General features: G+C 33.1%; 1 long non-coding RNA gene across 2 annotated transcripts; it reads left to right on the forward strand.

Annotated features, from left to right (window-relative positions):
- The first annotated feature begins 5794 nt into the window (after positions 1 to 5794).
- On the forward strand, positions 5795 to 9137 carry LOC112736740 (uncharacterized). 2 transcript variants are annotated; one of them, XR_003168824.3, is made up of 4 exons: positions 5795 to 6372; positions 6453 to 6566; positions 6631 to 6781; positions 8925 to 9137. It is a non-coding gene; the product is annotated as an uncharacterized lncRNA (long non-coding RNA). The 2 variants fall into 2 exon arrangements; XR_011871114.1 differs by having other exon boundaries at positions 5821 to 6372; positions 6614 to 6781.
- The last annotated feature ends 2268 nt before the right edge of the window (positions 9138 to 11405 follow it).

Here is an 11405-nt window from a genome sequence, read left to right on the forward strand (position 1 = left end):
ATATTGAAAGTCGTGCCCAAATGTCGTTCATCGAGCTGTACATTGAATTCGAACAATCTGAGGCCGACCGAAATATTGTACGAGAAGATTACAATAGTGACAGTGAGGAAGAGTTCGAAAGTAATTATGAAGTTGTGGATCCAAATGGAGATGAAGATCAAGGTGACGGCACTATGACTCCAAATGTGACAGACGTGGCAAATGCACTGGCAAATGAAGTGCCGTTCGAGGAGCCATCTTTCATGCGAGTGTTGGATTTGGAAGCCATGCATGCTCCGAAGTTTCCAGATTATATGAGCGCCGATACGTAATTGCCTATTTTTATAAGACGGATTAAAATTCTGTAATAAATTATATTGAGTGATGGAGCAAATAGTTAAGTGACATGTGAAAATATATTTAATTAGCATTTGTTTATGTGTTGATATAGTTAAGTGTAGGATAATAAAATTTTTTATTAGTTATTGATGAAGCAAATAGTTAAGTGACATGTGAAAATATATTCAATTAGCACTTGGGAAGGTGTTTATGTAGTTAAGTGTAGGATAATAAAAATTTTTTGTTAGTCATGGATGTAGTTAAATATTAATTACTGTTTGTTAATCAATATTTATTTTATGTATTTATGTTTTTTTTTTTTGCTAAGATTGAGATAATAACCTGATGTAGAGTTTAATAATATCACGTAGATGTATTGAGTGTTGATTTACCTTTAATTTTGGTTATTAAATTTTTGTATGGCTGCTGCCGTGGCAGAAGTCCCTCTTATTGCAGATGGTAAATTTGCTGTGAGGATGGAATTCAGTTCAAGCGAAACTGTTATTAGGGTGATGAAAGAGTATGCCATCCGAAAAAGTGTAGACTATCGGGTGCATGAGTCGGAGCCGTTGACATTTTATGCCAAGTGTACACAGTATAGGGAGGGGTGTGATTGGCTTATCAGGGTTAGCATGATCAGCAGAAAGTACTGTTGGGTTATTAGGAGGTATACTGGTAGTCACACCTGTACCAGAGCCACCATTTCTCAAGATCATTCGAAACTGGATTCTAACACAATTGCAGAAGCAATAAAACCGTTGGTTGAGGCTGACCCCTTGTTAAAGGTAAAATCAGTTATTGCAGAAGTGCAATCAAAGTTCAATTACACCGTCAGTTATCGGAAAGCATGGTTAGCTAAGCAAAAGGCAGTAGAAAAAATATTTGGAGGTTGGAAATCATCGTACGAAGCTTTGCCTATATGGTTTGAGGCCATGTGTCATAAGAAGCCATCAACTATCGTCCATTTTGATACTATGCCTGCATACCAAGGCGATGACTTGGTGAATGATATCCGGGTATTGCATAGGGTCTTTTGGAGTTATTACCCCTGCATTAGAGCATTCAGACATTGTAAGCCAGTTGTCCAGGTGGATGGGACTCACTTGTACAGAAAGTATAAGGGTTATTTGTTAGTGGCAGTGTCACAGGATGGTAACAACAATATCGTCCCAATTGTATTTGCTATTATGGAGGGACAGACTTCTGATGCGTGACACTTTTTTCTTAGTAACCTGCGACAACATGTTGTGACTCGGGATGGTGTGGGGCTCATATCCGATCGACACGAATCCATCAATGCAGCTGTGGCTCGCAGTAAGTCAGTAACAGAGCATGGTCACCTCCTAGAGCTTTCCATATATTTTGCATCAGGAATATAGAGTCGAATTTCTTAAGAAAATTCAAGGCACCGTACCTGCAAAAACTTGTCGTCAATATAGGTAACGTTGAGTAATTCAAAGTTTGTTATCAATAGAGATACCTTCAATAAGTGTTTGTTAACCCATTTTTTTGTTTGTTGTTTGTTATTATGCAGGATATTCGAGGACGGTGCGCGAGTACGAAGTACGTTACCAGCGGTTACGAGAACGGGGCGAGGCTTACACTAACTGGTTAAATCGAATCCCCCGCGAACAGTATACGTTAGCATTTGATGGTGGCTATCGATGGGGTCACATGACGACGAATTTAGTAGAATGCATCAACTCAATCTTGAAGGATGCACACAATCTCCCCATAACTGCACTTGTCAAAGCAACATTCTACAGGCTTAATGAGTTGTTCATCTGAAAAAGATTCGAGGCGGAGGCTCGGACTAGTGCTGATCATATTTTTTTTGAGCTTGTGACCTCAAAATTGCATGCAAACTAACTTGCATCAGGGAACATCTAGGTAAATTACTTCGACAGGCAGAATGAGGTCTTTGAAGTGTGTGAGATGCCAAGTGGGTTGGAGTATGCCGTCGACCTTCATCGGCACCGATGTGACTGTGGTGAGTTCCAGGTGGACCGGATTCCGTGTCGACATGTGTTTGCATGTTGTACAAATCAAAGACTAGATTGACAAGTGTACGTGCATGATGTATATAAAATAGACCAAGTTCGACGGGTTTACCGAGCTAGGTTTAGGCCATTGGGGAACCCTACTACATGGCCTGCATACAATGGGCCGCGATTCGTACTGAATCCGTACCTCAGGCGCGTAACCAAAGGTCGCCCCAGAATGACGCGCTTCTTGAATGAGATGGACACGCGAATGCTGCGTCGTCCACGGTGATGTAGGCAATGTGGGGCCAAGGGACACAGCCGTAGTAGATGTCGTGAGTCAGTTGGTGCAAGTGCTGGAGATAATGCTCAGTAGAGCTATATATATTATGCTATTTGAAACCTTGTAGCTTATATGAATCTACTCTATGATTTACGCGTCTTTAGAATTATATATTATGCTATTTGAAACCTTGTAACTTCTTTGAATCTACTCTATGGCAAATGTGAATTTAGATTTATATATCAAGCTACTCTATTTCAAATGTAGCCATTTAGAATTATACTTCAAGCTACTATATGGCGATTGCAAGTTTAGAATTCATACATAGAAAAGTGAACTGATACGTAGCCAATATTAATTTGATAACTTCATACATAGTAATTGATATATAATTAAGTTAATTTATACATAGAAAATGTAAACTACACAACATCTACTTTTTCATTGTCCACTTTACATCTTTCACAAAACTCTTGCATTTCTTGGCGGCCTTTTTGAACACGGACGGAGTGAATCGATTAGCACTACGACGAGGCAGATCAACCCTGAGATTGTACCCTTTTCCTGTCTCATCTGGAGTGCGTCCCTCACCTGGATACAACTTGATTAGACAGACCATCTTAACATGATTATATTTACATCAAACACAAACATATAATCATAGATACCATATATGAACATATTATAATCAAGTGACCAAACAAGTATATAATATAATCAACTCAACAGAGATTCCACATATGAACATATTATAATCAAGTGACCAAACAAGTAAAGAAAAAATAAGACCTGCATCATCATCATCATCAGGTGCATCATTACGAGATTCTTCATCCTCGTCCATTTCCTCATCCTCGTCCTCATCCTCGTCCTCGTCATCTGGTTCATCTACTAGATACTCATCAGTCTCTTTCTCAAGTGTCTTGGCATTTTCTTCAATCAGAGTCATTGAAACACGGTTAGGATTTTGACTATTAAGAACTCCTCCACCCTATCATCGTACCGATCCGGAGGGACATAATGATCACATGTCAACATCCGTAAACTCTATAAAAACAAAAATTATTAATCATACTACCAACAATTACTAATTTACTACTGACATATAATAAGAAAAACTAAAACAACCAATATTATCAACAAATAATTACTACTAAATACAACAGCATACTTAAGTCAATTAAAAATATAATAGTAAACAAATAATTATTATCAAAATCAACAACATTAATCCAAAAATATATTTTTTAAACATATATTTTTTATTAAAAATATTACAAAAAGTTCTAAACATGTTCCTTTTACTAATCTATCATATGAGTCTAATTCAAACATTACCATTGAATTACATTTTCTCTAACTATATTCATATATATATATATATATATATATATATATATATATATATATTTTCTAACTATTATTTAATTATATATTCTTAAATTTCAAACAATAATAATAATAATAATAATAATAATAATAATATTACCGACCCTAAATTTAAACTACTAACAACCTATAATTAAATTTTTAATAATAATAATTATAATTCTGAATTAATAATAATAATAATAATAATAATAATAATAATAATAATAATAATAATAATACCGTCACTGACCCTAAATTTAAACTACTAACAAATCTATAATTAAAATTTAATAATAATTATTATAATTCTAAAATAATAATAATAATAATAATAATAATAATAATAATAATAATAATAATAATAATAATAATAATAATAATAATAATAATAATAATAATAATAATAATACCCTCACTGACCCTAAATTTAAACTACTAACAACCTATAATTAAATTTTTAATAATAATAATTATAATTCTAAATTAACAATTATTGAGATATGTTTCCTAAATTGACCTAATAAGAACAATTATAATATAACTAAATTAACAACAACAATTATAATTCTGAATTAATAATAACAATAAAAATAATAAGAGTAAAGTATGGTTTTTGTCCCCAACGTTTGGGGTAAATTTTATTTGTGTCCCTAACGTTTAAATCGTCCTATTTGTATCCCTAACGTTTGTAAAAGTGATTCAATATTATCCTGCCGTCAATTACACATCATGAACACTTTAGTTTGAATTTTAAAAATCTCTTCTTGAAGTTAGAATACAAATGTCTGGGATAGAATCGATGATCCATTCCAAAAAATAGCTCATCAAAAGTTAAAACTAATTTCTACAACATTTACATAATTCACTTTTCTAGGAACATAATTGAATCTAAACACAAATAGTGGGTATAATATTAAAATCGAACACATCCAAGTGAGACCTAATTGAAAATGAATACATTCAAGTGAGAATAATTAAAAAATATAATCTGATTTGTTAGTATAATTGATAGTAGGATAACATTGAATCACTTTTATAAACGTTAGGAATACAAATAGAACGATTTAACCGTTAAGGACATAAATAGAACTTACCCCAAACGTTGGGGACAAAAACGATACTTTACTCAAATAATAATCATCGTAATAATAATAGTAATAACATTCTCATTGAAACGTTGAGCTAGTAACAGCAACAACAACTATTATTATAACTCTCAAATAATAATAATAATAAAAATAAAAATAATAACAATAAAAATAATAATATCACTAATATGTTCTTAACTTGAGCTACTAACAACAACAACTATAATTAAATTTTTGACAATATTAATTATATTTTTCAAAAATCTAAAAAAATTAATAAAAAAATTTACATAATCAAGATGGCTGTGATATCTTATAATATGAAGTTCAGACCGATCAACATCTTTAGATTTTTGTTTTTTTGACATTATAATTTTATTTCAGTCATTTTGGGAAGACGAAAAAGATCTGAATGAAGAAGAGGATGAGAGAATGGTTGCTGGTGGGATAAAAAGGAAGCTCAACTCGGATGGTGAGAATACATGCAGTAAAGGGAAGCTGGAGTTAGGGGGCACCGTTGTAAGGAGCAACGTTGACGCGACACATGGCGGGGGAGGGACAACTCGGACCCTCCGATCTGTGCCCACAATGTGGACCATCCGATTTGTCATAGAAATTTCGGATTGTCCGATTTGTCCTTACCTGATCCCACAATATGGTAAAGCACACAAGCACTATAATTCTATTTTTATTTATTTCATAAAATTACATTATTATCCCTATTTTTATTTAAATTTTCTAATCTACCTCACACCACTCCAAACCCTAACACTACACTCACCACACCTCACACTCACGGCGAACACACACACACAAGTCACCCACACTCACAAAGCAAAGAATAGAAAAAAGAAAAGAAAGAAAAGAGAGTGGAGGTTGCGAGAGAAGAGGGAGAATCCGAGAGAGAGAGAGAGAGAGTGCCGGGAAAGGGGGGAGCTGTCCGCGCTGCCACACAGCGTCGCCGCCAGACCGCGTCCAGCCCGCACTGCCTCTGCGCCATGTGCCGCCGTCAAGCTTGCCTCACTGTTCGTCCTTGTTGCCGCCAACTACGCTGTCGCGGAAGGGAGATGCACGAGAGAGGAGTGGCTGATTCTGTCACCACCGCCGCGCCGTGCTCCACGCTGTCGCCGCCTCTATTCCATCACGAGAGAAGGACCGCAAGGGGGGAAACAGAACCGCGAGAGAGCTCAGCCACGGAGGGAGGAGATGCGCGCCTAACCCATTACCGAACTGCGTCGCTGTCCGTGAAGTTGTCTCCACCGCCGCTGTCGGAGGTTGTCACCGTGCCTTGCCTCTGCCGCCGGAGACCGCCGTTGGATCCTCTGACTCGGTAAGCGTTTCGTTCTGAGATCTTTAAAAATCGATAATCTGTTATAAGTTATTAAAGATTCTAAGATGTTGGTAACGTAGGGTCGAGCTTCGAGTCTTGCGTGCTGAGTTCAATGGCTGTTGCATGCGTCCTCAAGCTGCTACGTCGTCACTGGAGCTGCCTTTCCTCCGTTTTCTCAATTATTCGTGAGCCCGGTAAGTCATTCCTTGTTCGAACTCTTTCAGTTGCTGTTTTGTTATAGATTATTGAATTTTACAGGACGTTAATATATCAAGATTGAGTGTTGTTGTGAGTGGCACTTTTGGGGATGTTACGGCTGCGGGAAATAGTCGGACTCGATGCCGTTCGATTTCAGGCCGAGGAGAAAAGGGATTCTCTGATGCGTTTGGTTGTGGGTTCGCTTGCTGAGGTAGGGTTTTCTTAAAATTTATTTTATCTTATAGAGTTGTTATAAATAGATATTAATGTGAGAAACATATGTCTGGGATTATGATTGTCTTATGAATGTGGTTGTTTGCTGGACTGAATGACTAATTGCTTGATTGCTTGAGTGGTGTGTGATTATTGAAAAGAAATTAGTTTGAAAAGTTTTTTAGTTAATTATTATGAAAAGTGATTTTTCTTGGGTTTGAAGTTAATTTGATAATATAAATGAATTGGCTTTGGAAATGATTTAAGATATGAAAATGAATTAATTTTGGAAGCGATTTAATTTTGAATTAGTTTGATTTTATAAATGATTTAATATTTGAGCTGGTTTAATTTTGAAAAAAAATTATTATTGGAAATGGTTCGATTTGAAAATAATTTGATATTAGAACTGGTTGAATTTTGGAAAATGATTGAGATTTGGAAATGGTTGAGAAAGAGTTTGAGGAATGTTTGGATGGGACCCAAAAAGGGTGGCAGAGTCCGAGTTTTAGAGGAGATGCTGCCGAAATTTTATAAAATTGGAAGTTTTGTTTGAAGTAATTATTTAAAAAGATTTGGTTTTAAACATTATATGTTTTAAGATTGATTTATTTAGAAAAGAAAGAATTATTTTTTGAATTGGGATTGTTGATGAACAGAATGGAAAGAAGGATGATGAGGATTGACTTTGAAATATGATTTTTTAATGAATTCGGAAATAAGGTATGGATTGACGAATGATGATGATATTGAGAATGGCTTAGATATTGATGAATGTTGAATGAGTTATTCATATGGCTTATGAATTTGAATTATCTGAGACACGAGTTTCCCTGGGTAGACGTAGTGGCTTGCCACCACTTGCTCCAAGTTGAGACTCGATACTCTATTGACCCCATGACGTAAGGGTGACCGGCCACTTATAAATTCCCGGGAATGGTACCCCCATTGAGAGATTTGATATATATATGAGAAAAATCTATGCATAGACTCATGGGGATGCGCGTCAGGCGACAATCCAAGGGTTTAGCATAGGACATGCATGCATCATATGTATTTGTATTCTTTGCTTGGGTTTGAATTTGTTTTGCTTTGCCTAATTGTTAAACTATTATTAACTGCTACCTGAACTATTTGCTGTAACTGCTATCTAAACCTGTGCTTTCCTTGTCTATTTTGACTGTGTTTGTTCTGGTGTGCTATTTTTGAGAATAAGCTTTGATGCTGAATTAATGATTGTGTGGTTGGTTTCTGATTGAGATTTTCTTAAAAGAAAAGAAAGGTTTTGGATTTTTGGATATTTAAATATTAATTTTCAAAAAAGGTTTTTGGATTACTAGTTGTCGGTTTTTAAAAGATTCAAAGGACGAACAATAATCACTTAACTTAAAAATAGATTTCTCTTTTAATATCTTATTATGACAATTCTAAAACTCTGTGGTGAGACCGTGTGGTTAGGTTCTCACCCCTATAGCTTTATCTTTCAGGAGACGGATGAAAAAGCCCACGAAGGGTTGTTTTGCATTTTGCTTAGTCGATAATGCTATTTAGTTTCTATTTACTTACCCCTTCGCCATCAATATTATATTATGTAAGATGGATAGGAGTTGTATAATTTGTATGTATATAATATGTATAGGTTACTTGCGTAAGAAGTTTTGTACATGTATATGCTTGTTTTGTTTCATTTAAAGAGTATATTTTTTCCGGTTTTCAAAAAGAACAGTGATACAATTTCAAGTCAAATACTCCTATTTTATTATTAAGTATATGAAGTCGTCATAATACTTCTTACTATCAGAGTAACGTAGCCAAAAGCGTGACATTCTGATAGTGAGGGTGTTACATTGTGGCCATCAACCTTTCCCATATTGATTTATCTACTATTGTTTTGCTTCCTTTTTTTCCACCACCATGCCTGCTCTTCCCATGCCTTTCATGCAGTTATACACAATCAAAGAGGGTAATAAGTTGACACTTGATATTGTCCTCTCTAATAAAAAATTCTGATAATCTTAAAATGACTAACTAATTTATTCTCGTTATTTGTATAAAATAATGTATCAGTCAATATTAGTATTTTTTTTTCCAATTTTCCACAGTATTCTTAACTCACCAAATTAAGGATTGATTCGTTGCAGATTCGAGCTCTATTTAAGGATGTCATTAAACAATAAATTGCTGTATACATAGGGCGGGACTCGAACTCACAATGCTTATTTAAGCAGATGAGTAAGCTAACTATTCGACCAACCCAAATTAATTTCAATACTAATATGTTTGTTTTTAGAATAATATGAGACGAACTTATTCGATGAATTTGTTTAATAAACAAAATATTTGTTATTTTCAAATTTTAGAAGATTTTTTGTCCCTCTATATTTTTCATTAAGAAAAAAAATTGGGAATTCATTCGTCAATAATTGTATATACTTTTTGTTTGTCCATGTACTTATTATGTCTTCTTCATAGTAATAATATGAAAAAAGAGCATGACTTGAAATTTTGTTAAGCGATTTTTCAAACACAGCAATAAATTTCTCGTTGGTTATTCGGTCTATGTCATGGTCAAGTTCATCAATGACTAAAGCAACTGTTTCCTCCACTTCTATTGATGCTTTAACAAATGTGATGTTCATCATTATTTATTTCAGTTCAGATTGCGAGACGCAATTGTTTTTTTTCGAACAATCTGTTAATTATTGTACAAGCTGTGAGTAATAGACTATTTTTAAAGAATTCATTCAATTTCATCACTTTCTTGAAATATTCTCTTTTTGAAACATTATAAGATTACATTGAAAATAATTTGGATTCTCTAAATTTTAAATTTTTATTTTAGAGGGTAAAGTGTAATTTCTTATCCTTGAATAGTTTTTCTTTCATATCTTCTCTTGGTTTCACCTATGAAATAAATGATAAGAGATTATACTTTACCTTCTAAAGTGAAATTCAAAATTTAGATAATCTAACTCCCAATTAAAAATCTATATTGTTCTCTTAAAAAGTTATACTAGCGTGAGAAAATGGTGGGCCAGGTTGTTATTAATTAATATGAGTGATTTTTGTATTTTTTATATTAAAATTGACTTTTTTAGCTAATTTGATAATTAATTGTTTAGGCTTTTTAGTCTAAAACAACTATTTTTTGGTGAAACATATTTAGGGTGGGTTGGATTGGTATTTTTGACATGCTAATATTGTTTTTTCTACTGTGAAGTTGTAAGGATTGTGGAGTTGTAAGGATTGCCAGGTCAAGTGTGGGTTTTGGTGTGTGGGCCATGCTCCGGTGTTAGGCCTAATAAAAGAAAGGAAATAACTAATGGTGTTAGGCCTAATAAAAGAAAGGAAATAACTAATGCAAGTTGGTACAGATAGACGAGAGTTTGTATTTCTTAACCATCTTTTTCGAGTTAGATACTCACTGAAAGATGGGAATGAAACTTGATTGGTTGAGAGGGTTGTCCATTTTGTGTCTATATAGTATTTGAAAAATTAGTTGTTAGACTTTCGATCTAATGTATACCCTAGTACAAATAAAAAAAAAGAAAAATAAGTATTTCGTGCAGAAATAATAATAATACCAGTGCACTTATATTTTTAATTAAAATTTACAGTTTCAAACAAATAATTTGTTTCTCAAACTCATTAATCATAAATAATAATCAAAGTACAATTATAGTCCTATATTTATTTTTATCAAATCAAATTAATTCATTATTTCTGCTAAAATATATTTCAATTATAACAGGAAATTGATCCTCTCCCGTGAAAAAAACACTTGAGAGAATAAAGTGTAATTTTTTACTTTTAATTCTATAAGTGGGATCAAAATTAAATTAGAGAGAGAAAACAATGAAAAGTTAGATTAAACACTTGACATCATCCAGTTCTTTTTTTTTCACTGGAGAGGATCCACTCTCATTATAACATATATAAAATATTGAAGACTAAATTCTAAATTTATGAATATTAAATCCTAAATTCTAGACTTTAAATCATAAACCTAAAACATAAATGTAAGCCCTAACCCTAAACTCTAGAACCATAACCATTATTCCCTAAAATCTAAACTCTAAATCCAAAATCCAAAATCCTAAACCATAAATTCTAAATCATAAACCCTAAATCTTAAATCCTAATCCCGGAATCCTAAACTCTATATAATCTTAAACACTTAATTTTTTTAATTCTGAATCCACCCTAAATTAATAAATTAAAATTTAGAACTTTTTTGTGAATATATAGTAATACTTTTTTTATCTAACTTAAATTAATAAATTAAACACTTAGTACTTTTTAATTTATTAATTTTAAATTAACAAATTAAAATCACCACTAAAAAAAAAAGAAAATTCTAAATTCTAAATCCAAAACTCAAAATTCTAAATTCTAAATTCTAAATTCTATATAATTTTAAATATTTTCTATTTTTTTAATTCTAAAACCACCTTAAATATATTTATTTATTTTTGTTTTCCGTTTTTTTTTTTACTCATCAGTTGCCCTAAGAAAAGCCTCTTCGTGCACAAAAATTTTAACAGGCCATAGAATCTTACAAATAAAAGAAATGCTACCACATTCCATCTTCACTCAATAATCCAATCAAAACAAAAATTTAC

Source organism: Arachis hypogaea, chromosome 2, assembly GCF_003086295.3.
Source record: "Arachis hypogaea cultivar Tifrunner chromosome 2, arahy.Tifrunner.gnm2.J5K5, whole genome shotgun sequence".
Classification (NCBI taxonomy): domain Eukaryota; kingdom Viridiplantae; phylum Streptophyta; class Magnoliopsida; order Fabales; family Fabaceae; genus Arachis; species Arachis hypogaea.